Source organism: Falco naumanni, chromosome 1 (genome assembly GCF_017639655.2).
Source record: "Falco naumanni isolate bFalNau1 chromosome 1, bFalNau1.pat, whole genome shotgun sequence".
Classification (NCBI taxonomy): domain Eukaryota; kingdom Metazoa; phylum Chordata; class Aves; order Falconiformes; family Falconidae; genus Falco; species Falco naumanni.
In genome coordinates this window covers 117,297,251-117,325,065 of record NC_054054.1, presented here as the reverse complement: position 1 = coordinate 117,325,065, position 27,815 = coordinate 117,297,251, and the positions used below count along the sequence as shown (strand labels likewise).

The following is a 27,815-nucleotide window of genomic DNA, read 5'->3' as shown; positions in this document are numbered from 1 at the left end:
ATAAAGCTGCAAATATTTACCTTCACCATTCTGCTTTATCTTATTGGACAAGCTCTTGAATTAATCTAAATCCAGTCCTTTAACCTTGTTAGATGGATTGTTCTCTTTGACATCAGGAGGTCACCTAGACTTTACAGTTGTTCTCCACAGGCAGGCACCAGCTCATCTGTAAATTGTACTTTGGGCATATAAGTCCTACTTAAATCTCCTTCATCTATTGTAGTCCCCGTCAGAGGAGCTTTCCCTGCCTCCGTCTAGTTGCTTTGTGTTTCAGCACGATACCGCAGTGCGAGATGCATGCAGAACAACCCAGTCAAACGGTTAACAAACAATAGAGCAATATTCAGATATTTTTGCACGACTTTATTCCTGGTATATTGCTAGTTCACTACTATGAAATCTTTTCTCACAGGAATCCATTGATACAGGCAAAACTCTCCTTAAGAGGATATACCTCAGGGAAGTCTCTAGTCTACTACAAATAAACCTGGCCTGGAAAGGTCCAGTTTGGTTGGATTTTGGGTTTGTTTGGGGGTGGGTGGGATAGGGGGTTGGGTTTTTTTGTTGTTTTGGTTTTTGTTTTTTTTTCTTTCATGTAGACACCCAATTCAGTGCTTTGGGGTGTGGCCTCAGCAAATGTATGAAGCAGAAAGCACTAGGGGGTGTGAGTAGCAAATGAAGTTCTGGTGCCTGTAAGGAGAGAAGCACATGCTAGGGATGGACAGAGTTCACCTGTTGTGTGAAATGGCTAACTTCTCTATTGTTTTGTCTATGTCTCTTAGCACTCTTTTCCATCACAGTCCCTTCTCAGACTGCAACTCCTACACCTTACCAATACATATACCCCCAGTTCTCTGAGCTCATTTTATCCTACTGACCTGCAGCGGCTTTCTATGCTGCCCAAGAAAGTGATGCCAAGTGTGTTCAGTCCCAGCAGTGTTTGCTAGAGCATGCTCCGTTAGACAAAGTTTTGTAGAAACCCAGATACACAGGTTTGGAGCCCATCTACAAGTAGTATTAGGCAAAGGAGTTCTCTTACATGGTAGAGTTCTTTCTATCAGTCTTTCCCAACTAGCAGACCAGTAAATATAATTTTTCCTATTACCACTGAAAGTCCCCAGGCTTTCTTTTGACCTTAAAAGAGCCTCAGGACTGGTCTGAATTTATCATAGCATCATTTAGGTTAGCCCAGCTGTTAACCTAGCGCTGCTAGATCTGCCACAAAACCATGTCCCCAAGTCTTATGTCTACTTGTCTTTTACATACCTCCAAGGATGGTGACTCAACCACCTCCCTGGGCAGCCTGTTCCAATACCTGACCACCCTTTCAGTGAAGAAATTTTTCCTAATTTCCAATCTAAACCTCCCCTGATGCAACTTGAAGTCATTTCCTCTTGTCCTGTCACTTGTTACCTGGGAGAAGAGATCAACACCCACCTCATCAGCCTCCTTTCAGGTAGTGGTAGAGAGAGAGAAGGTCCCTCCTGAGCCACCTCCTCTCCAGGCTAAACACCCCCAGTTGTCTCAGCTGCTCCTCATAAGACACATTCTCAATACCCTTCAGCAGCTCCATTGCTCTTCTCTGGACACGCTCCAGCCCCTCTGCGTCCCTCTTGGAGCGAGGGGCCCAGAGCTGAACCCGGGGTTCGAGGTGCAGCTGCACCAGTGCTGAGCACAGGGGGATGGTCACTGCCCCGGTCCTGCTGGCCACGCTGTCTCAGACACAAGCCAGGATGCTGTTGGCCACCTTGGCCACCTGGGCTCACTGGGGGCTCATGCCCAGCCGGCCGTCAGCCAGCCCCCCCAGGCCCTTTCCCTCCGGGCAGCTTCCCAGCCCCCTGCCCCAGCCTGCAGCACTGCTGGGGCTGCTGTGACCCACAGGCAGGACCTGGCATGGAGCCGTGTTGAACCACCTACAATTGGCCTTGGCCCAACAGTCCAGGCTGCCCAGACCCCCCTGCAGAGCCTCCTGCCCTCTGGCACATCAACACTCCCCTCCAGCTTGGTCTCATCTGCAAACTGCCCGAGGGTGCTCTTGATCACCTTGTACAAGTCACTGATAAAGATACTAAACAGGACTGGCCCCAGTACTGAGCCCTGGGGAACACCACTTGTGACCGGCCACCAGATGGTTGTAACTCCATTCCCCACCGCTCGTTGGGCTCAGCTGTCCAGCTGGCTTTTAACCCAGAGCAGAGAAAACCCATCCCAGCCATGGGCAGCTGGTATCTCCCAGAGATGCTGTGGGAGATGGTATCAAAGGTTTTGCTAAGGTCTAGGTGGACACCACCCACAGCCTTTCCCTCACCCACTCAGTGGGTCACCTTGTCATAGAAGATCAGGTTCCTCAGGCAGGACCTGCCTTTCACCAACCCATACTGACTGGGCCTGATCCCCCGGTTGCCCTGCACATGTGGTGTGATGGTGGTCAGGGTGATCTGCTCCACAACCTTCCCCAGCACCGAGATCAGGCTGATGGGCCTGTAGCTCCCAGGATCCTCCTTCTCGCCCTTCTGGTAGACGGCGTCACAAGGCTGACCTCCAGTCAGGAGGCCCTACCCGGTTAGCCAGGGCTGCTGATAGATGGCTGAAAGCAGCTCAGTGAGTGCTTCCACCAGCTCCCTCAAGTGCCCTCGGGCGGATCCCATCAGCCCTGTAGACCAGTGTGTGTCCAAGTGATGTAGCAGATCCCCTGGAGCTCTGTCCCTGTGTGGGGCAGCTCACCACCGCCGCCCAGCACTGCTGTGGCAGTGGGAGCTGGCCTGGCCCAGGGGGCTGTGTGCTCCCACCAGGCTCTGCCTGGGAACCTGCACCCGTCATGGTGGGTGCAGATCTTAGAGAGGCCACGGCTCCTGCCAGGTGGGTTCCATTGCTCCCTGGTCAGGCTGGCAGGGCTCCAAACCACTGCACCAAGCCTGATTTGCCTGCCCTGGTTGCTTATGCTCCTTAAGGGCTTCTTTTATAGGTGTGGGGGACTCAGCTGCTGTTGCTCCCAGCCCCACCAGGTCCAGGCAGATGCTGTGGTGGTGGCTGTGGGCTCCCGGTGGCTCCCCCAGCTCCCCATGAGGTCCTCCTGGTTTGGGAATGCCCTTGTGCCCCACATCAGAGAGTTCCACCGCCTATTCTGCGTTGCAGCACTCTCCAAACGAGCCAGCTGCAGCAAGGTCTTTTACCATCGCATACCAACATACCCTTCATAGCAGTCCCTCTGCTGCCTTCTCCTAGTCTCTCCTCTTCCAGGGTGTGTGTTCTCTCTCTTCTCTCTGTTTCTTCCTCCTCTATTTTCCTTGGCTGCCCAACCTCTTAACCAAACCAGCCACAGCTGCACCTTATCTACATCGGCCAACCCGCCGCCCCTGAAACCAACCCACATCTGTATATTATCGATGATAATTAACCCAGCTTCATTCTTCTACACTCCTGCACCAGAGCTGATCACCTCAGGGACTAAGTGCCCCTGGCTGAGCTCGTTTTGGGTTGTCCTGGCTGTTGTGACGGTGCAGTGGCCATGACTCGGTTGACCTTCCCCTGGGTTAGCCATGCTCAGGAGCCAGCCCACCATAATGGCCCCTGGGAGCCAGGTAGCCCTTGGCATTATCTGAGCCTGGGGAGGCTCCTGGGCAACTGCCAGGCCTGGGGTTGGTGAGGAGGAACTAGGCTGCCATAAGAAAAATATGTAAAAATAGCCAGAAGTGGGTTCAAAACAAGGAGGGAGAAGCTGTCACCATCCACGCTGAACTCCTCCCAGAGAAGGATGCTAATGACTATGGAATGCTAATGACTTATTGTAGCCTCTCCTAATCCCTTTCTCAGGGAAAGCAGGAGCTGTTGATTTTAGGACATGGGAAGGGTGAGCACAATACTAGAGGACAGAGGTACAAACAAGGGACCTTCTGTATAAGTTTTAACTGTTTTATTAATTAGATTTTTCTCTACTAGTTAGATACTTTGGACAGTTAAACTATTAAAACATTGATTGAAGGAATGAATTCTGAGTTCCATGTACAAATAGCAAGCTCCTTTCGCCCGTGACAGTGTGTGAGTCCAATACTGCTCTGCGGTTTCAAACCCCACAGATGTGTGTAGGGGTGTGTGGCAATTCCTAGGGCAGTCGTCGGTGATACGTACCAGGGTACATCCACCGGACAGGCCTCAGCACACAGTAGCCTAAAGTCTATCAACACAAGTTGTTCCAAAAGATGTTGCCTGAAGTTTGGGGAATGTAAGAGTTTAGTGAAGTTCAGCGCACTGTCATGCTGTCTGTGTCATGCTATAACGCCTGTAGGGTTTTTTAGTTATTCTGTGTAAACACTTGCAACCTACAGTTCCAGGCAGTTGGTGGTTTATTTATTTAACTTCCACTCCCTACACTTTGGAGCAGCATTTTGCTTACAGCAGTCCCAGGGCACAAGGGAAAAAAATTGTGAGGAAGTCAATAACTCCCCCATCTCTGCACTGAGGAAATACGGACTCGCTGGCTCGTGGAAGCAGTGACCCATGGCACACGTAACCAGCCATGGCACACTTTGTGTGGTTCCCACAGCCTGCTGAGCTCTCCTCAAGCTGCCTGCTTCTCTCTGTGCACACAGGTTGAACTGGGGCTTCAGTAGGCAGGAGGTAGATACCTGAGCACATGGTGTGAGATACATGCAGGGAGGTCTCTACAGGAATAAGGAAGGAAGATCTGTGTTTCCAGGAGAAAGTGCTGACTGAACATAGAGTCTCCCTTCATAAACTCATGCTGGCGAGAGGGCATTTGGTCAACCAAATACAAACTCAACTCTTCCAGAATTCCTAGGTATTTAGAAGGTGTTATATAGTACCTCCTTCCTTTCCATTTAGGTGAGTTAGAGTGAAACAAGATAGTTTTAGGTAAAGAAATCCATCCTCTTGACATTCTGTATCCCATACCAGTTTATTCCCCTCATAAATTAAACTTACGTTTCAGAAATCATACAAATTCTCTCAGTATTCTGTGAGTTTCTTTGATGTGAGATTCTGAGAAGTCATGTGAGAGTGACAGAAAAGCTTCTTGAATCACTGAGAAGATCCAGATGCAAAATGAGTTGGAAGAAAACAAGTAATGTGCTGCTCAGTAACCATCCTGCTCTATTCCTTCCTTGGCAAAGGGTCCTGAGCAGCACACCCTGATGCACACTGGTCTCTTGATGTGGAGGGTACTGTATGAGATGAGGCAGTGAACACAGTGGTGCCGCTTGCTCTGAGAGCATGCCATGGTCTGGAGGACACACTTCTAGTGTGAAAAGTGAGCTGAACTACTGAATGGATCAAAACAGAAGAATTGCTGTGAGTCAAATACAGTCTGCAGACAACTGTAGAGGGAGGAGAGGCTGGTAGTGGGGACATGCCTTTGTCAAGAAGAAAAAGGCAGCAGTTGGAACCTGGAATCAGACTTGTTTCTACAAGTATGTTGCAAATATACACAAGTGAAGGAGACTCATAAATAATCTGGACGTTGTTGAGTCTCCATCAGATGAAGCCTTTAAATCAAACCCAGATATTCTTACAAAACAGCTGTCCTCACTCGAGCAAAGCTACAGCATTGTTGCAGATACTGTGGGGAGAGATTTCTCTGGTTTGAATGCAAAACTTCAGACTGAATGGCTAGTGTGGTCCCTCTGGCCTTCTGGCAGGCAGGGCTCAGAAATGCTGACCAAGCACAAGTCCGGCTGAAGTTGAAGAGGGTCAGGAGGAGTCAATTCCCAGTGCAGCTCACCCAGCCCTGGCTGCTTGAGGACAGCCTGACAGCGTGATGTTGCTGAGGTTTCTGGAAGGAGCACAGGGAGTTTTGAAGCATTTGATTCAGTATTTTATTTATTTTCCTGAGACACTAGGTGCAGACTTTGAACTAAACAGCAACCATTGCTCCTGGGTGTCCTCTCTCAGAGGCTTCTGTGCAAGATATCCTCACTTAGGCTTACTGTGACATATAAAAGCAATTAGTCCTCCATCCCAAAGTGATGCATCCTATTACTTTGCCCAAAGATCCAGGGATCCCAAATGTCCCGGATTACAGCACATCTCACAGGATTTTGCAGGGTGTCCTATTTAGAAGGAGATTTCCCCTGCTCTACCAGTAGCTGTTAAATAGTGTAGTCTAATCATGATTCCCAGCACAGGAAGATGCTCAGCTGCTTTCTGCTGCAACCAGAGAGTTTTTCCTCATATTCTACTCATGAGGATCTGCCAGAAAGCCTTTGCCTCCTGTGTGGTTGCCCTGATAGCTGTGTCTCACTGCACCATTTCAAGGAGAAGCTGTTAGAGCTGCAGGCAGAAGCCTGGGCTACTGACTGAGGCTGCAGTTACACGAACTGAACAGGACTTGGAAAACAGCTGGACATCACACAAGAAATGGCTGGACATGTTGGATTACTGTGTGAGATGTGACAAAATTTGCAAACAGCCCTCTGAAGGATGGTTGGATTTCATGGATAATGGGGAATGATATGGCAAATGGTCAGACTTCACAGGTAACCTGAGGGGAGTCTTGGGGAGCTTTTGAGCCCAACAGCTATGCAAGGCCAACAGCACCTGCATAACTGTATTAGCAGCAGTTTATAAGGCCAAGAATACCAGCACACCAGTATCAGACATACCGGATTTCAGTTCATATATAGCAAAACTGGTACAAAAGGGGAAATAGTAACTGGGGCAAGGCTTTTCATTTGGGAGGAGACTGAGGTGGAAGTACAGAATTACAGGGGTGCCAAAAGGGAGAATCAGGAAATAAGAAAAAAGACAAAAATGTATGCAATTGATATGATTATTTCGGCCAGTGGTACCTGTTGGGTAACCGTGCACTTGGTCACCACAACTAGAGCAGAGCAATACACCGACATTCTTGTTCCAGCAACATCACAACAGTCAAGTCTGTCTCTGTGGTGAGGAGGGGTGGGATGGGAGCAGGGAAGGATGCTTCACCTGTCTGTCAAGCAAGCACCTGGACAGATGGATTAAGGATCTTGGTAGCATCATATTGGTTCCTGTTCCCAGCCTGATGGCACTGGCAGCTGCCTACCACTTCATAACAGGGGCGAGATGAGATACCACATGAGGAGAATTCCCTTAACATGCTTGATTCTTCACCAACGTTTTAGAACTGTCCTTACACTTAATTTCCTCTCTCTCACAGATGATCAAACAATATAAGGAAGGAGAAATAGCTTTTCAGGAATCACTCCCTGGATTTGTTTCCAGTCTTAGGGACTTTGAGGATTGCACAAGTGTAAAAACATCACTGTTAAGGAGATATTCCCTGTTTGTAGTGCTACAAGAACAATCCCCTCCCTCTGCCAGGGAAATGAATAGTCAGTCAGGGGAACCACTGACCATGTCTCCCACATCTGCTCTGTCTTATAATTCTCTGCTGAACTACTACGTGAATACAGCCCAAAATGAGAGGGCACTCTTGTCCTGCATGTGCGCCCATGCAACTGGCATACTCGGTTCTCCCCACAGCACAGCAGATCTGAAAAGCTCACCCCTGTGACTCTAACAAGTCACCAAGAAGGAGCTCTGAGGGGTAGCAAAGGACCTGGAGTGAAGGAGTGGAGAAGCAGAAGGGAGTGTTTGGGACTTAAAAAGCCCTAGGAAGTATCTTTGTTAAATGCCATGGAGCTGGCAGGGTCCTAGATATTTACAGCATTTTGTGAGTCCTTGATTTATTATTTTTTTTAAATGTCAGAATCAGAAATTTTTTATTAACTTGTCTTAGTTTTGCTGAACTAAGGAAAAGAAAATCAAACAAGCAATTCCCTCCACTCCAGATGAAATGTTTCATTTTGATGTCTTTCAAGGGAAATCATTTATATTTTCATTCAGAGCTATCTCATTATGAAACATCTTTCAATTGTCATTTAAAGAAAAATCTTGAATTTGAAACGAAACACATTGTTAAACACAAAGCAACAGACTTCCAACTGAAAGCGAGTAGCTGATTGCTTGCCAGTGAGCAGGACCCCCACCCCAGCACACCGCTCCCACTGTGCACAAGTCCTATTCTGCAACTACATCCAGGCAAATGCCGATTCAGAGGCAGCACCTGCAGTCCTGGCAGCCCAGGGAAGAACCACAATGCACACCCTGTTTAAACATGCAGACTTGAAGGATGCGTCAGTATCCAAGTAGAGATTAAATACAACAAGGAAATTGCACACAGCAATAACAAAGGTGGGACATGGTAATAAGCCTGAGTTCTGGGTCATTAATTCCTTGTTATCTAGCTTCATTCAAATGCTCTGCAGATACACTTTGCCTCCCTTTATTTTACTGAACCCAAACCTTACCCTGAGGTTCCCTTCTGCTGTTCACTTCAAAAGGCATTTTGGCGCTGTATCGCCGCTGAGCTCCATACTTGGTGGGATTCCTTGTAAGTCATATATGTTTTATGAGAACAGCAATGGTGTCAGCTATATTACCTTGCCGAGCAACATGCAGAGGCAGAGGGGTCTGCAAAGGGCTGTTCCCAAGCACTTCAGCCTGCAAGAGAGACAAACACAGGCAGGATCCCAAGACCAGGAGCCATAGTAACAAACAACCTGTAGCACCAAGTTAGACCATTTCACCCTCAGGAACAAAACTATAAAGCAGGAAACAGGAATTCTACATGATTCCATTTTAAAGAGCCTGTTGCTTTTCAGGAGGTAAAAGAACAGCACAAGTTAGCAAGTACTGAAAGTCTAGGTAGCCCATCTCATCATACTTGGAAAGGTGACCATTGACCACAACCATAAGGTGTCCTGGGAGGGATTCGGAAGCCAAGCGCAATACTGCTGTTGGAGCCGCAGTCACCCTTACCTAGAGCAGGGATTTCACGTGCAAATTAAACACAATTTCTAGCAAGTTATGAAGGTGTCTGTGCCACTGTTCCTCCTTCCTCTCTCTTTGCAAAAGCTGAGCAAAGTTTTTGACCACATCTCCATTCACTGTATTGGATGCAGCAGTTCTCAGGTTGGGCTGGGAAGCCTAGGCTGATGTGAGCTCTGCTTTCGTGGTAACATGCCTGCACTTACTGATAAGCACATATTCTCATAGGAACTGGGGAAAAGAAATGCAATTGCCACATTTCTGCCACCACGGCTAAAACAGAAACTAATGAGTGGCTGACCATGCTAAAGGCATACACTAAAGGCAGCTGCTTTCCCCACCTAGGTCAGAGAAGATGCAGTTTTCTTTAGGTTTAGTTGCAGCATAAAAAACGGACTGAAATCTTACCTCCTCTACAGATACGGCTGCCCATTTCCTGATCTGCTGTTTGCTGCATATTTTTGACCATCTCTGGAAACTCCTAATCCACATAATTAAAACCAAACCAAACCAACAGCTTATTTTTAGAATGGCTTTTACTTTTCAATTGCCCAATATCTGTATTTTATGTACTAAAAGATGCAGTTCATTCAACCATAATACATATCCAGAAGAGTCCTGAGAGGCTCCATACATTTGGATTTGGCTAGATCTAGACGATGAATTTCAGTTTAATATTGCAGGCTTATTTGTTTTTCTATGCTATTAATTCTAGCAAGGAAAATTGATCAATTGTTTTAATTTTAAATTAGAAAGCTAATCTCTGACTTTGGTTTCCCTTGTGGTCTTTCAGTTGCTGCCTCTGAGTGGCAAAGATCACTTTTGATTTTTCTTTTCTGTAGTTAATTCAGCTACCCCATATAAAGAACATCAGCTGCCCTTTCCCCATCAGATTGGAGATGATGCAGTTTTCTTATTTTTAATTATATTAATTCCAAAAAATCCTAAAGAATGATGTGTGATTCTGTGGTCACTGCAGATTCTGAGGGTTGGCAGCGTCCTGCAAGGTCTGAGAGTAGGCAGGCTGTGCAAAGCCTCTGTTTCCCAGGGGCAAAAACTTTTTAAGTCTTTGATGTTTTGAGATCTTTACATAGCCATTGACGACTTGTCCCCTTTTGTCACAGTATTTCTATAGACAATGACCACATTAGCATAGACTTTGGAATAAAGGTCACCTAACACTTTCTTTCTGTTTTCTGGCACCATCTGCTGCTTTCCCTCTTCCCCTATCATTCTCCCACCTTCCTTGAATTTCTCTTGCTGGCTGTATTGCAGCTTGGTACTCCTCCATCTCAGAGTTGTTGGAGGTTTTGGGTGCTCCTTCCACCTCCTTCTTTTCCTCCTTCTGCTCTTTTTTTTCATCTTAATCTCTCAGAAACCAGCCCTCCTTACATTTAGGTCCAGATTCTGCCCCAAATCTCCCATACCTTTTGCTAGCTCCTCTACAGACATGAATTTGGGGTCTTGGTTGAGGGTCACCTTTGCCCCCACCTCTTTTTTTTTTTTTTTTTTTGTTTTGTTTCATGAACCTCCAGATGGTCTTTTTTTGGGAGTAAGGGTGTTCTGCAGAAATAAATTTGTTGAGCTTTGTTTGCTGTGTTCCTCTTTCAGAATCAATTATTCTCGCAATTCTCATTTGTTAGCAGATTTATTGCTTTGATTTCTTCCCGCATACTGATATGCCCAATTCTGGTCCCTCCAGGTACCTAGGATGGTGATAAATTGCATTTGTACTTAGTGGGTCAGAGGCTCCAGATCAGATCCATGTGGCAGCTCAGGAAAGAGGTATGTTGTGATTTCATTTTAAGTTCTGCAAACGAGCTCTGGTTCAGCCTGCCTCTTCCCTTGACACTTTTGGTCTGGTCTAATTCCAGTCCCTGCAGCTCTGCTCTGTAAAGCTGATTTTGTGAGCTTAATTTAACTTGAGTTGATGCTGCATAGATCATTCTGCAGCCAGAGCACATTGTGCTCTGTGATCCTGCTGATCTTCACCAGATGAACCAAGCCAGACTGGGTCACGGCACCAAGACCATGGGGAAGGCGCTGTGGCTGTGACCAGCCATGGGAACTCCACGCTTTCTGCTGCAACAGGTTATGTCACTGCTGATGACTCACAGAAAAATGGAGTGGCTCTCAGGGGGTCACCTAGTCCACCCCCCTGCTAGGAGGTGCTGACCCTCCCAGTGTGAATCCTGACACATCTGTTTAACCTGGATTTAAACACCGCAGAAGGCTGAGGAATCTGTTAAACTGTGGGCTTGATTGCTTGTAGACGGATTTATTTCCCCTGCTGCCTGTGCTAAGTGAAGGGTGACAGCTATTGCAGGAATGGGAGGTTTCTGTGATTTCTATTTAAAAGGTTATTCCACCACTCTGAAATTTGCTTTAATTCCAGTTTGCAATAAAAAAAAGAGAGAGAGAGAGAAAAAAAATTTGCTCCCTCAAAAATGTTCTGATTTTGGGCAGTAAAAACACAGAGGGGTGTCAGCCTAAAACTAAAACTAATGAAAACTTGCAAAAAGCTCATCAGTCAAAACATTTTGTTCCTGAAGCTTCTTTAGTAAACAAACAAACCAATGAAGAGACACTTATGGGAAGTACTTCCTGGGGGAAAAATAAACAAAGCACAACTTGGACACAACGATGTTATTCACCTGGAGGTGCCCAGGCGTTCCCAGCCCAGCGCCCTGGCCAGGGCCAGCCCCAGCCTGGCACTGCACTCCCACCCTCAGCCCCGGGCAGGATCTGACCCCGACCCAGCAGCACTTATCCCTGTACCAGCTGCGTTGCTGGTCATCCCTGCAAAGCTGGAGGCTGCTGTGGGACAGGTTAGAACCGACAGGTTAGAACTTTCTGTTCCTGCTGGCTGTCAAAAGCCTCCGAGATCCTTCCTGATGTGCGAAATTGAGCTCTACAACTTGAGGGGAGCTACCAAGCAGGTATGTTTATTGTTTAGTGCAAGGGGCATCGCTCCTCCTAACTTGCACACCGTTTCAACAAGCAATGTGATATTTATTATACAAAGTCATGCAGATACATAAGGTTTCCGAACATTCAGAATCTCCTCCCTCTGGTGCCTCTTCAAGATGAACTTGTCACCATCTTGGGCAGTTACCTGAAGTTCCTGTTTGTCTTTGCATACATTAGCAGTCTTTGTTGTTTAGTTTCTGTTATCTTAAAACATCTGCTAGCTAAGGATGAGCCCTCCCTTATTGTCCACTCTAAACATGCCAAGTAATACCTGCCCACTGGGCTGGTTTTAATCTGTATCAGCATGATCCCTGCGCAGGGGATCCACCCTCTTTGGGGTGGGGGCCATGTGAGTAGGAGGTCGCTGATCTCCTACTACCACAATTATTTTACCCTGGTTTGTTTTCTTTTAGCAGTGAAGGCTCCTTATTTACATTCTTGTTGAACTCATCTACATCAGTACTAATTGTCCCTCCTCAAGTGCCAAGCGCTAAGCTCCCACCCTTCCCTCTTTCTTGGGTGTTCATGTTTCAGTTATCTGCGCAGCTTCTGTCTGCAGCAGAGTTTTAGGTTTTTCACTGTATCATTCCAGAATGGCTCTGCCACTTGGCCAGGGGCTGTGAGCTCCTTTCCAGCACCCACACTCTACCTCACCCTCAGGATGCTGTGGCACATCCCTCTGTTTAAAACAGTTACTGCTCTGCCGGGCTGAGCGCCCAGGCTAAACCCAGGGCAGAGGCAGCTGCAGCAGCTCTGCCAGGCACAGCTTCCTCTCGCCCTGGCTTTATTCCTGTGCTCTCGGCTGTCACTGCTTCCTCGCAGGCTGCACAGGACACCGGCTCGGCCACTGGATGGTTGTTCAGGGCTGGTCTAGGAAAGGCAGAGCCCTGACAGCTTCACTGGCACTTGGTGGAAACTGTACCATCACTGGGCAAGAGCGGCCACAAAATCAGATTTTGTAAGAACCCTCATCAATTATTACGCTTTGGGATTACCAGCCAGCCTCAGAGCCACGCTGCCAACTGCAGATGGTCTGCAGTCTGCCCGGGGGACAAATATGTGGGTACAAGTGATAGCCATTTACAGTAGCCAACAAAAGGTTTTGTAGCCAAGCAGCTCCAAGTGACACAACCTTTATGGATCCTTCCTTTGAAAGCCAAGGACATGCATCAAAAAGGTCCTTAGGCTGCATTTTGATGACGTGTCTGTGCAAGCCTGTAGACACGACTATTCATGTTGCCTCTCCCTGGGGACAACAGAAGGAGCCTTGGGGGATTTGGAAAGGTGCAGCTGACATCTGTATTGAGCTGTGCTTGACCTGTGTGGGAGATGCAGTCTCACGAGGCTGGGAAGACATGTCCAGCCTTGAAAATTCTTAAATCAAGAATGTAGTGCAGCTGGCAAATCTGTGTCTTAATCTCATGCCAAATCTGTTCCATCCACTGTTCCAGCTCATGCCAGGACTATGGCCATGCTTGGAAAGCTGAGATAGGATCTGAACTTTTAAAAGGGTGGGGGATGGGGGGAAGGATAGATCTAGTTATCTAATGGATTGCAGGATGAAAAGAAGCTAATCACATCTATCTTGCTACTCAAAAATCCAGTTAATACCTAGTGCAAATGAAAGGTGATTAGGACATGGTAAAGCAGCGTCCTGCCACGATGCCAGTACTGAACACCATAGAGATGATGCTGGGGATGACAGTTGCTTTCCTCTGGCCTCAAAACTGAAAGCTTTTTACAGAAGTATGCATTTATCATAATGCCAGTGAGACACAGAGAAACAGAAAAGGGGCCTGGGGCAGGAGGCTGAGTATTTGGTTTGCTCTGCACTGCACTGTCCTGCAGGCAGGCAGGCAGGCAGACTGGAAGGTAGAAGAGATTAGAGAAGGGATGTATTGTCTTCTGGGCTCTCTCTTTCTATATCATAAATGAGCTTCTCTTCTTAGATAATTTGTATACAGTATAACTTAAAGCTAAACAAAGCCTGTGGAATGATTTGTGCCCTTATGAATTCTTAATTCAAGCAGGACAGCAGATAATGTCTCTCAAAATGTTGCTACTGTGCTTTACAGCAGTAGCCAATTAATTACTGCAGGGCTGGTGTTTCAGGGCCACTTCATCTCTTAAATAAATCTTCTGTGTCCAGTGACAGAAGGAGTTCCTGTTCCACAACCATAACACAGAGGGACAGCTCTGCACTGGAAAAATAGCTTTGTCTACAGTAGGAGAGGTATTCTGATGCCAGGAACAACCTAGCCAGCCACTGCAGAGAACACTTTCTGCTCATTAGATTTGTGTTGCATGTTGCACTGTTAGCCTTGTTTAGCATCCTTCCTACATGTGCTCAGGCTACAGAGAGGATGCAGTTTCGTGCTTGGCACCACCTGAAATATTCATTGCTTTGTCCTGATGGCTGGGCTCTGTGCTGGTGGAAAGCAGTGGGTAATCCTGTATCTAAAGGCAGGCTCCTAGTGGACCAAACAAAGCACATTGGCTGTTAGCAGGTCTTCAGGAAAGATCAGCTCCAACTGAGGCTTCAAAATACTGAGTATGTTTCTCATTGTCCTACAAAAGGCCTGGCCACAGCTATTGATGTGTGCTAGTAACTGCATCAGTATCTTGGGTCAATAAACTTTGTCATTATCTCAAGATAAATTAAAATCTCTGGTTAGTTTTACATCTGTTTATTTAACACCAATACATTAAGAATGTTCTGCCCTTGGCAATCAATGAAACAAAGTATGCAGTGGGATTTGGGCTGGTTTCTAACCTTTGAAGTTAAGAGAGGTATAGAAATCTGTCTGCAGTTTCCTCTGTAACAGTTTGCTCTAGGAGAAAAAAAAAAAGTTTGAATGTTATGCTCTGATTCTAATAGAGAATTCTCTCTAAACCTATTGTGGACCAAAAAAACTCCAACCCTTACTGCTGAAGGAAATGCTCAGCTGGGGATTTTATAGGTTTTTCTTTAAGATACAAATGGGGATTAATGAATAACCTCTCACTGCCCTCAATGGCGGCTGGGTGCCCAACCGTATGTGGTGCTTTTGAAATTTTTCAAATGAACTAAGGCCGACTGCAGTCAGTAGGAGTTATTCCACTAAACACAGCAGATTTGGTATTGGAACTGCAAGAAGAAAGATGACCATGAATAACAATATGTACCAACTCGTGGCCTTTTGCTAGCCTGCCTCATCTCTGGTTCTTTGTGCTCTTAGATGAATTACGTAAGCCTGGTGAAAGTCTTAAGTGGTTTATCTCTGCACCGACTTTGCAACACAGTAAACTGGGAAACAGAGAGGTCAAACCCATAAGTCTTCTCTAGAGCAGTGGACAGATTACTGGGAGGTAGAAGAAAAGCGCCCAGGGGTCCTGACTCACTTCTAAATGAGAAGAACGAAATAATGAATGGAAAGAAACAAGATCATAATAAATCTTGTTCTAAAGTCTTTAATAATGAAGCTTTATTGTAAATCCATCAGAAAGAAACGTTAATATGGAGCCACCAAATAGGTCAGGTTAATTACATCATCTGAAAATGGTGTGATACCTCCAGCCTTCATAAAAAAGGTAATCAAATCCCCCGGGAGCGTGAGATGACTTTTTTTAATTAGTTGAGCATTAAAATCTCTGTGCTAACACCTCACAGTATTCCTCTAGCTTAGCTAGGATGATACATTTTACCTCCTGTTTGACAAAATATGACATTTACAAGGTAGGTAGTAATTGGGGCTGCTTATCTGTGTGCCAGTTTGCATCCTGCATGGTTAGCCCATCATAGTGTCATGGAAAACCTCTTCACTGGATTTGCAAACTTTGCTGCAAAAAGACATTTTAAGGGACTTAGATGGAGCACCTTCCCTCCTTTTGTGCTTCATGTGCAGTGTGTTCCCCCTCTTGCACATTTCATACTCAAGCAGGCATGCAGAAGAGCGTAAGCCCCATCAATACGAGCCTGTGTTGGCTGACTTAAAGGGGAGGAGAGAGCTGGGATGTGTGCTGAGCCCTTCCTGCAACTCCCTGGGTGACACTAAGGGAGACACTGAACTCTTCACCCCACTCCCTTGCCCCAGTGTCACCTCCCATGTCTGCAGTTCGGGTTCTGTTTGGCTCCCAGACTCTCCCCAGCACTACATTTCTAGCAAAATCCCTAAACCTGCAATACCTTTGCACTTCCCAGATCCAGGAGAACATGGTCAGCATTTCAGGAGTGCCAAGCTGAGAGCATAAGGCACACAGCCAGGGATGCACCAGATGTGTGGCTCCGTTTCTGTACCCACATGATGTTTTAACATTAAACCACAGTGGGAACATATGCACAGCTTACTTTAAACAGAAACACTCGTATAGATTGTGCCATGCTTGGGATCAGCCACAGCTCCCCATTCTGAGTTTCCTTTGGTTTTTCTTTCAGACACAACCATCTGAACAGGGTTGGCCAAAACCAGTTTTTGAAGGGAAATCATCTTTTCAAAAACAACAAACATTTCCCTTGAACAATTTAATTCCTTTTGAAATAATCTCTTGGTAGGTTTCATGTTTTTGAAACTTGAAACACTTTTCAATTCTCAAAACAGGTTTTTTCTCACTTTTCGTCCAAAAATACACTTTTCCCAGGAACTGTTTATTATTACAATATATTAGCCATTCTTGTTTCCAAAATATCAGTGAAGATATGTATTACTGAGTTATTTAAAATATCTATTTATATTTTTCCCACTTAAAGCAAACGGCACTTTTACCGGCCCTACTGCACATTCCCCAGCAGTGATTCCAGCAGACTTGCACTCACTGGCAGGATGCTAATAGTGTCACCAAGGTTCCTGCACCCAGAAAAGGTTCGTTTAAGGCTTCAGTAATTGCTTTGAGTTCCACAGACTAATAATTGCCAGGCAGGAGAGCTGTGAGTCACCAAGGCACTCTAATCCTGTGACCTGCAAAAGTACCTGGAGGAGGCAAAGGTTATTTAAGAAAGAAACCTTTTTCATTTCTGGTTAAATCCAATTTCTTTCTGTTGCTTTGCCAGTCAATGTGTAGTTGACTAAGGAGTGCACAATGTGACATATAAAAGTGGTAGGTGTTATTACTAAGCATATTAAACTGACAAGAAAAATACAGGGCTCAGAGACAGCTGAAAGGCACTTTTAAGTCTCACCAAGAAAAATAAGCTTGTGACATACATCGTCTTGACCGAGGGTTGTACAAATGAACCTCAGAAGCCCAAAGAGAGATGAGGTCCACACCTCTAAAAGATAGCTAGAAGGTTGGACAACCATTCAAAAGTTGGGTTTTGGAAAAGTAAGTAGGAACTTAAAAGGTTCTGTGAAAAAAAAAAAAAAAAAAGAAGAAGAGAAAAAAGAAGATTGCTTTCTATAAATAAATGTGGGCAGGGAAAATGCTGGGGAGGGAGAAGATCTAACAGACAAACTTGGCACAAGAACAAAAAGTATACGCTAGCCATGAATAAATTCAGACTGGAAAATTGAAGGAAGTTTTCAGCCATGAAAGGAACAAAATCCTGAAACAGGTTTGCACCAGGAGCAGCAGGAGAAAGAGAAGTAACTGGATCCAAGTTGAAGGGCAAGAGAAAGGCATGGAAAGAGAACACAGCTTCCCAGGTCACACAGTGAGCCTGTGGCCCTAATCCTGCAGAAATCAACCATGTAATGAGGGCCTGAGACCCTCTGGTGATGCAACAGTCCCACCATGTCCCAGGGGACCTCAGCGCTGGGCGAGATGGATGTGGACCTGCAGTGATGTGCCCATGAGACCCTGTCCATCCCTCTCAAACCACCACCCAAAAACCGACAGGACATTTCCTCCCTGACATTTCATTTTCTCTAACTGCCGGGTCAAAGAACACTTTGTCAAGGTCACAGCAACTCTGGCTGCTGCCTTTTTGAGCTCATTCGAATGACATCAGTGTGAAACAGTGATGAGTCTGACAGCTGAACTCCAGGCTTAGATATCAAGAGGTTCCATAAAAACCAGAGGTCTCTCAGAGAAGCCCTGGTCCCTGGTTGATAGCCCTAGCCTTACCTGCAGGGGTGTTGGCTCCTTTTCTTTCAGTTCTCATTTATTCCGTGGCCTGGCCCACCCCTCCTCACCAATATAATGGTGCTAATGAAGAGGGGGTTTTGAGCTGTGGAATATTTTGCCACTGGAGAAAGTTCAGGAAAAAAAAAAACAATGAAGTTATTTTGCTATGATCTGAAACTGTGTTTAAAATCAAGAACAAACAAAACACCCCACAAAAATGCCTAGGGTAAATGAAACATTTATGGATTTCTCTGTTTTAAAATTTGAAATTAACTTGGGATTGAAGCGTTTCAAATGGAAACACATTTCAAATGGAAAAATTGAAATATTTGCATTCAAATCTGGAAAATGAAACGTTTTGACCTATTTTTCTTAATGCTTCACTCCCTCCTGCCCCAGTCTACCAGAATGTTTTGCCTGACCAGTGCCATTTTTCTCCATTAAAACAGGTTTGCACAAAGCAGTTTTCCCAGCTCTTCAAAAGAATTTAGGACAACTTCAGGACAGGTCATCCATTCTCTAGGAGAATCATGAACAGAGAATAATCCTATGTTCATTTTTTAATTTTTTTTCCACAATGTTTAAATATCAACTCCACACATCTAGGGAGAGCTTCCAGCAAATGGGCACCTTCCATACTACATCTGCCAAAGCACACGGAGATAGCTCCTGGAGAGGCACATCAGAGGAGCCAGGAGCTGACATCCAAGACATGAGATCAAGGTGATCTGTCTGGGGGATCTGTTTGGAGTGACAGGCAGAGGAGTGCAGCTACGGGCTCTGCAGAGGCATTGAACGAAGCAGGATTGGAAGGAGAATATAACTCTGGTGGGCACCACAACTTCTGAGTCAGGACAGCTAATTTCCCACTGCTGGTAAACCTCACTGCAGAGATTTCTTGACTCCTTGCAGAAGCCAGGTTGCTATCTGGCTTGCTCTCCCTTTTTGTGTTCCCTTGCCAAGATCACTAATAAAATTATTACGACTATTTCTGGGTGGTGGGGGGTGTATACAGCTGATTTATCTGATGTTTGCAACAACAATGAACATGCAAATCTGGGAGATTTGCATGAGATCCTCTCAAGTAGGGTTCAAGGAAGTTTTTGCAAGCAAGCTTTTTTTTTTTTTTTTTTTTACTTTAAGTGTGGTGGTTTAAGATTCATCAGAAAAACACATATATAACCAAAAATGTCCATTCAGAGCTTAGCTAGACATGGAATAATACTTGGAATATTACTCTGTTAAAGATCAGGTTTCCAGGGACTTACAGATTAGGGATGCTGTGGAACGGCCCTCTTAGGTTTATATGCAACAGAGCAAAACCAAACTCCAAACCTGAACAAAATGTTCACGGACCAGGAAGAAAACTAAATCCAGTACCAAATGAGTCTGGAGGTGGCTGATTTGTTCAACTTGAAATGATACAGAATTCATGCCTGGCACCTGAAGACTCCCTGTTATTTCAAGCAGGTTTTGCTTTGAGACTGAAAATGAAATTGAAAGTAAAATATTTGGAACAAGAAGCACAGAGAGCATTTGAAAAACGACTGAAAAAAACGTTTGTGTAACAGTCGGCAAGAGACACCACTTGGCTTTTTGCTCAGCCTCACTGCTAAGACTCATGCAGAGCCCAATATTAGAGACTAGGTTAAATAAACCCCAGAAATAATGCTAGATGTTCACCATGGGACTGGTAAAATGTGTTGCTGTTCTGCATAAGAAAAGACTCCTCTTTAAATGCACAGGCAGCCTTCAGCTCAATTTACTGATACAAACAGGGCAGCTCAGAGTCAGAGTGAATACAAAAAATGTTTTCTTATATGCAAATGAGAGATCACATTATTTCATAGAAGTAACTATAATAGTTGGAAATTAGCAAATGTTTCCAGATCCTTGTTAAAGGCAAAAAAAGAAAAAAGCTCATCTAATGTTCCTGGATAAAAATGACATTAATTGAAAGTTTGATTCTATCCCCTAATGAATTTTCCTGTTGCATTGTAATTAGTAAGTACTTACATCTAAGAGAACTCAGTTTCCCTTCAAATTAGGGCATTACTTATAAATATGTTAATGTTTTAAAACTATTTCTTAAGAATGCCATACATTGCTCTTATAATGGCTGTCAGGGTGAGGAACATTAAGAAACCCTTAATGAATGTTATAGCAGCTATTGTGCAGGAGACTGTTGGGGGCCAGCTAAAAGCCTGCCATCCATCCTCTACCAGGAGTCCTCTAAAACCAAAGACCTCGCGGCTTATCTTCATGGTGACTCAAATAGACCAGGTCTTACCGTAACCACCATGGGGCCATCTTTCAGAACCGCCCCGAGATGTGGCGTTTGTTGATACCTGCCACATTTTATCATTTCAAGGCCAGGCAGGATGGATGGAGACAGCTGTGCCAACTACAGGGAACCCGGGCCAGTCCATGTGCAATTGCCTTCTGGGTCGCCTCTGAGCCATCCCAGAGGTGCTCTGGAGGGCGACAGGGTGGACAGGCTTTGACTGTACTTGACCTTTAAGTTTGTCCTTGAGGCTGCTCTAACAATAGAGCAGATACCTCACTTGGAGGCTGCCTGAAAGTCTTTAAAAAGGACTTCAAGGATATTTTTTCCCCTGTTCCTGGTAAAGAAAGAAAGGCAAGGAAATGAAAACATTGCAAGAAACAAGCCGCCACGTGAACGTGCCTTCCTGCGCGGTGTCTCTGCCACTGTTCCTGCTAATGCAACACACACCCACGGCCAGGCTGTGGCTGGTGCTTACAGCATTGAGCCTCAATGAGTGCTGCAGGATCCAGGCCAGTTCCCATCAAAGTCAAGCTGATTATTTTAATTGGCTTTGTTTCCTTCCAGCCCCTGACTCTTTACTCCACTTATTATGGTAACTGCTTTGAATGTTAAGTCGTTAACCTCAATCACAACCCCATTAAAAAGTCCACCATAAAATGCCATGTTTTTGCCATCTTCACTTGAAATAATTAATGCAAGTAGTAGAAAAACAGCTACCACTCCCACTTGTCATGCCTGTCTGGGGAACACGGCACAGAAGCGGGAACCACTTGCAGTTTTGGGATTGTCACCTACTGATGGCACTGACCCTTCTCGCACCCTGCGCAGGCAGCACGGCTTTCTGCAGACCTCTGAGGATCAAAGGAGAAAAACGTGGAGAGGAGGGGTGGATGAGTGGTCCCATCATGCTTGTAATGCTTCCAAAGGCAAAAGAGTTTTCTGTTACACAGGAGAAACCCTGGGTGCTAACACTTTGAAAGGGACATGGTGGCAAGCCTGGAAACCAGTGTCCAGGACTGCCAGCCCTAGGAAAGGGCTGGAATCAGGTCCTTGGTGAAATTGGTTTAAAATTAATGAGTGGGGTTTTTTTTTCTTCTTTTTATTGTTATTTACTTTAAAATTACATGCTTGTTTTAAAAAAGCATGGTGACATTTTCCCTACTGTCACAGGTACAAAAGGGTTACAGAAAAAAATATTTTTAATTGGTTGCTCCCTTAATCCAGGCAATGAAGGTCTTTTCCAAAATATCACTTGCTGGGAGCCTTGGGTTATATCTAGGAGAAGTGGTCCTGTCCATCAGTATCTCTGGATTAGTTTTTCTCTTATTCCACTATCCAGAAACCTCCACAAATTTCCGTGCTCAGAAATACTCCTCTGACATCAGCTTTCCTCCCCATGACAGCTCAGAAACCCGTAAAGAGCTTTTTACAGTGCAGCTTGGACTGAAATCCCTTATCCCCCACCATCACATGCACATGCTCACATTCTTGTATTTACAGATGACAAATGTTCTTCACAGGCATGAGCTGCATACATGCACACACAAATCTCAGCACAGCAGGGTCCTGAGTGCTGTTGCTGGAGCAGCAGAAAATACTACTGGTAAGCACTGGTGTGTTGATAGCTAGGGCAGAACTGCATCTTTTTCAGGAGGCTGCAAAGTCTGGGAAGTGGTATATAAAAAGCTGGGTATGGATGTGTGCCAAGAGGTAGTAAACAAACTGGGAGCTCTGTTTTTCCTCTGGCTTTCATTCCACAGCCTTGTCTGTCTGTGGAGGAGAGTGCCCGGCTGTGCTGGGCAGAATTTTTTGGATTCTAAACCTGGTGCTTTTTTAGGGGGGAGATGAAGAGGGGTTGCAATTAACCCTGCTTTCTTGAGTGCCAGGTGAGCAGCAGGAATTGCATGGACTCTGGATTCAGGCCAAAGACAGTAAATGACATGAGAACAAAGTTCAGAGCTTCCTTTAAATCTCATTCACATAATGAAAGCATGAAAGCAGATTCACACAATGGATGAACATGAAAAGCCAAACATATCGATCACTCCGTACATCGCTGGCAACCAGCTGTTCTGGCAGCAGTCTCACAAGGGCTTTGCTGCAGTCAGACACAAGATAATGAGGAGGAAACAGAGGAGCCTGGACCGGGTGGGTTTTATTCCTAAGGAGAAACTGTGCTTGTCCCAGCACCACCTGTGCTAGTCTGATGTTGCTCACGGTGCCTGTGGTTTCTAGATGGTGGACCCTGTCCAGCAGACGTATTGCTGTGTGTCTGCAACCTGCTGCACAGAGGCAGAGAAGCAGTGTCAGTGCTGCAGGAAGCGTCAGGACTCCAGAGCTGCCCTGGCCGAAGGGCCCAAACGTGCAGAGCCTCTGCTTCACTTGGGCTCTGCTCCACGATTCACAAAGCATATGGCGTGCAAGGTAAGACAACATTTCACATTAATTCTTGTCTGTGCAATTAGGCAGAATGAGGTGGCTTCTGCGCCAGAGAAAGCGGAGGCCTCTGCCCACCCCAGACAGACTGCTGCAGGCAGGGGAAGCAGCAGCACGGGGCTGCCTGCAGCTTGTAGGCACCGAGCAATGCTGATGTGGGCAGGGAGGCTTTAAGGAGAATGGGGGATGCCAGGCAATTTAACTTCCACTGTTTTGTCGGCCTCTTCATGCTGTTCCCTGTCTCAGCCCAAATTCCTTTGGGTTTGCACGCCGCACGCTCCCTCCCAGCCCCCATGTCCCTTCAATCATCGCCCTAATCTAGATGCCCTCAGCAACGCTCTCAAACCTCTGCCCCATCTGCCTGCCTGAATCAGGAAGCCAAAGGTCCTGGCAGAAGGCGATGGTGGACCCCAGATTGCCCCTGGACATCATCCTCCAGGAACCCATCCACAAGTCCCAGCGGCACGGCGATCAGGGGACGGCAGCAGCAGGACACATCCATTCCGAGACCCACCGGCATGGAGGTCCTTGGCCTACCAGTTGCCAAAAGCACCAAATGGCCTTCAGCCTGTGCTGAAGACCTTCAGATGGAAAGCAGCACAGGGAGAGACAACTTCTGGAGGCTGCCCACCAGCTTTTCCCATGGGAATCCTCTTCCTAAAGTCCCCTTTTGATCTTTCATCTGGGAAACTGTACAGAGAAGGGAAGGAGAAAGCAAATCATAGTTCCTGTGACAGCAGCACTGCTCCTGCCTTCCTTTCGAAACACCAGAACAGAGATAAAAATAAACCAAGACACTGCAGAGTGTCTCTCTGTCCATGCCTAAGGCTGTGGCTAAGCCTTTGCTCCCTGCACTGTGAAGCTCTCAAAGCCCTTTTTTAGAGCTTCACAGGCTCCTCCAGCTATGCCCTTGACCTTCGATCTTCCTTCAGGGTCCATCCTTGTCACTTTGATCTCTTTCCCTACCGGCAAGAATGCCCTGTAGCTTGTTATCCATGTCCTGCTGGCCTCCAGAGCCTCACCAGAGCTTCCACTCCTCTCTTTTTGCTCAACTAAGAGTTAAACAGCTTTCTGACTGAATCAGGCTCCTCCTATTCTCATATGGTTTCATATAATTTCTTCTGGGGGAAACATGTGACCTGCATGTCCAGGTCCTGAGGACTCTATGCAGCTGCTGTAGAAAGCAGGTTTTAATTCCGTGGGCACATAATACCCTTTCATAGAACACTGTTCTGGGTCCTCACAGTGCTTGGGGTCAGCTGTGGCTAGGAGATGTCTTTTTCATTTGTGGTGAAAGTTTGAAGTAGGAAAATAACAGATGCAGAGACTGCAGAGAGAGAAAGATGGGTTTGTGTTTAAGGAGGTGTCAGCGTTTCTGTGTGATGTCAGATGAATCCTCACCCTGTCACCGCATGGTCACTTGTTTTCACCCTTTTCAGCTTTTGGCATCTACAGATTCATTTGCAAAGTCCTTGGTACTCATAGCTCTGTCTCCATTGTGTGAGGCTTTGTTTTCACCCTAACTGTTCTAGACCCAGGATAGGATAAATTTTCTTCTTGGAGGTGCTATTTTTTCCCCAGTAACCATACAGGCTGCCTACCCAAGTCAAACAACTAACTACCAGACAGCTAAGGCAGCAAGAGGAATCCTACCTGGTATATCAGCTTAGGGATGGGGATCTTTTACTTTCCATGCTCTCAACCTTATTGTCCTTTTCTCTCACTAAATGATTAACCTTTCAATGCCAGGGTTTTCATTCCCACAGATTGCAGTTCACTGAGCAACACAAACAAAAAAAAAAACCCAACAACCACCAACAGCAAAAAACCAAACCAACAAACCAACTGAAACCACCAAAACCCCACAACCACAAACCTGGACAAAAAGGATGTTCAGCATTCAGGTCCAGAGCTGGAAGATTTTAAAGGCAACAGAACTGCAGCTCATGTGAATCAAATGTTCTATGAGCAGAGCTCATGTTTGATTTGTTGTTAATCAGCAGCTAGTCTCAACGCTACAGACACATTATGCAGTAACCCTATGCTGTGGTCTACAGGGCATTATTATTGTAAGACGATACAGGACCCCCTTCTTTTGGTTTCCTTTGTTATGTGTTTCATTTGTAGAATCCATCAATATTTATTAACATTGACTCATTTATCACAACATCGCACATTTCTAAATTTGTCCAAATATGCTTTCATCTATTGAGGTGTAGAAAGAAGAGTACACAGAGGTGGATAGTAAAGACGTAAAATGAATGCTGGGAGAAATCCAAGAATCACAGAATCATAGGATGGTTTGGGTTGGAAGAGACCTTAAAGACCATCTAGTACCACCAAGGACACCTTCCACTAGACCAGCTTGCTCCAAGCCCTGTCCAACCTGGACAAATGTTACATAAAGATTTAGAAATCATGCTTTTAAAAATAAAAACCAGAATCAAGATTGAGGTGGTGCTTTAGCTCTACTTCCTGATGCCTTAAAGGATGATGTCTCATTATTTGGATACATTTGTGTGTCAGTTTAATGTGCTGTGCAATACACCTTCCATTATTCATACCAGGTAGTGTGTGGTAAAGTACAGAATCCTGTTTTGGGTTTGCTTGGACTTTCACTAGTAAAGAGGCTCAAGAGAACAGGTCATGCTGGAAGAAAATCAATTCTTATAGACTTTCTAAAGCCTTTAATAAGAGCGATAGTAAATCAAGAGCTACTTTTACTGTAAGGAAGCCCCATGCATTTAGTACCCTTTTGTCAATTCAGTTATCTACATAAGCGTGGAAAGTTACAAATATTGCATCTCTCTTTCTAAGACCTCAAGAGCTAAGGCTGCCAGAGAAATAGGCTTTATTTTCTTATCAGGATCCAGGATTATGGCAATAATCATAATAATCACGAATTACAAAACTCTGAAATGCACATATTACTATGTATGTTGTATATACTACATTGAAACAAGATTTGCATCATTAATAGAAATCTGTGTCTCTAGTTCATTAACAGGTTTGGAAATATCTGGCTAGGAAGCTTGGAGTCCTTAATTTTCAATAGGTTGGACTTACTTCTTGTAGCACTATGAGGTAATGGGATGACTTTGAACACCTGATATTGCTACATCTGCAAAAGCTGCCATTGGCACATGACTGTGTCTGCATTAGATAAAAGCACAAAGGAAGGAGAGAGGATCAAAGGCTCAGGAGGAAATGTCTCAGAGGTCTTCTTTCAATCTCACAAGTGTGAGACTCCTTACAAGCCTAGATGGTTAAAATGATTTTTGTGTGAGACGCAGAGAACAAAGATGAGGATCACAAAGGCATGTGATATGCTTTATCCCATGATTATGTATCATACAGTTATACCTTATCACTGTCTTGTGCAGAAGCCATATGGAACACTAGAGGAGTGAACAGAAGAAGCCATAAACATTCTTTTTCGTGCTTGTTCCCAGTAAAAAATGCTCAGTAAATACAAAATCGGTCATTTCCTCTCCTCAGAGAAGTCTGTGTAAGAGAAAGAGTTAAAAAATAATTATGTCGTTTGAGCTAATAGAATGTACCTTTTCCAGCAGAGGCTTACGAGCATCTTCTGAGGCCACATGGGAACCTCAGTGGCTTTTCAAACTCAAAGGGACTTTGCTTAAGTTCCCTTCCAAAGGAAACTGCTTCAGCTCATTATTTGCAGACAGCATCTGTCACTTTTCTATGCCAGTGGATGCTGATCATCCTCAAAGAACATTGTACAAATGTGCAGACTGCTGTGTGTTGAGAAAGGACTGCTATTATATCAATTTTCCACTTGAAAGCAGCAATAACAGCAAATAAAGCCTGAGCCACATGACTCTGTTGGATCTGGGGCACTTCTACTGAGGCATTCACCCTAAGTGAAAAACAAGAAACTGAAAGGGAAGGTGTGGACAGATGCGGTGCTGTCGCTGTGTTACTGAGCGCTCCCTGGTAGCCTGTGCAGTGCAGAAACTGGCTGCTCCTGGCTGTACTGGTGGGCAAAGCAGATCCAAGGGGATCTCAGCTGGGTCCTCTTGTGGACCTTGTGAAAGAGCTTCTGCTCACTGCTGGGCTTGGGACCCATGTGTCACCTGGTTGCACCTACTCTCCTGGAGCAAAACCTGTCACAAAGTGCCGTTTCTGTGAGAATGTATGGTGTAAAGGACAGAGCTGTATCTTGACCAACAAAGCATTTGAGGTGCTCTCTCCTGTGAGATCAGTAGGAACTGAGTTCTTCAGCTCCGTTCCTAGGTCTGGATGAGGGATGCTTGTGATGCTGTGTGTTCCCATCAGCAAGCACAGCAGATACACGGAAGCTGCAAGGAGAAGGGGTACTGGACATCCCTCCTTCCCTCCAGTTATCCTGGCAAACACCACTGTGTTAGCTAGGTTCTGCTGCCGTACAAGTCCATCTGCTATTTTGATTGCTGATCATGTGTTAGCTTCCAGGCAAAATCCCATCAAGGACGGCTTTCCTGACCAGACCGACCCGTTCCTTCACCTAACTGGCCAAATGGGCAACACACAGGTCTGTGGTGCCATCGGCACAGGGCTCTTCCCTCAGTCCCTGCTAAGGCTGGCACAAGCAGAGTTTTTCTGGGGTGCTACAGCAAACATTTGCCTATAGAAAGTAGGGGCAGTGGAAGAAACAGCAACTGGTTGCTGCCCTCAGCTCTGAGCTGCTGTATCTGGTCATACTCTGTGTACCTGCTGATAACCAAGGTCTGAGGATGGAGCATTTAAGGACATTCAAATCTGAGTGGGATCAGCAGGTGTTTTGTTGGGAAAAGGCAGGCCAGGGATGAGCACAGGTCACACAGAGCTGTCCTTTGTAACTTGTCCTGTAAGGCCATGTGGAGGGGTAAAGATGGATCAAATGGCAGTTCTCTGTCATAAGCTTAGGGCAGGTCTCTGGAGCAATTATACAGAACGATGACTTCAAAGCAAGAACAGCGAGTATTCTGTTGCATGAGCATCGCTCTCTGGGCCAGTTTCACAGGGCACCTCTGTCAAGTGCTGTCAAAGCTCATGGCAATAGGCAGTACTATGGCAGCAAGGCACCTCCATGGGCACCAGGTTTATTTCTGGAACAATTTGTTGCCCTCAAGATTGGGTTCTGGGGCTGCAGTCATACAGACTTCCCATACTGCAGCTAGGAGATGCTGCAGCTCAGGCAAATTTACCATCCCTCCTTCAACTTTTGCAGCAGGTCGGTGACTCTGGGATATGAAGAGACAATTATTGCACGGCT

General features: G+C 45.6%; 1 protein-coding gene and 1 long non-coding RNA gene across 2 annotated transcripts in view; both read right to left on the bottom strand.

The window, feature by feature from the left end:
* Positions 1-27,815, bottom strand: part of SHISA6 (shisa family member 6) — a 245,721-nt gene that overhangs the window by 124,821 nt on the left and 93,085 nt on the right.
* On the bottom strand, positions 22,070-24,501 carry LOC121081518. Its single transcript, XR_005825715.1, has 2 exons — positions 24,435-24,501; positions 22,070-23,248 (listed from the first exon to the last, which is right to left on the bottom strand). It is a non-coding gene; the product is annotated as an uncharacterized LOC121081518 (long non-coding RNA).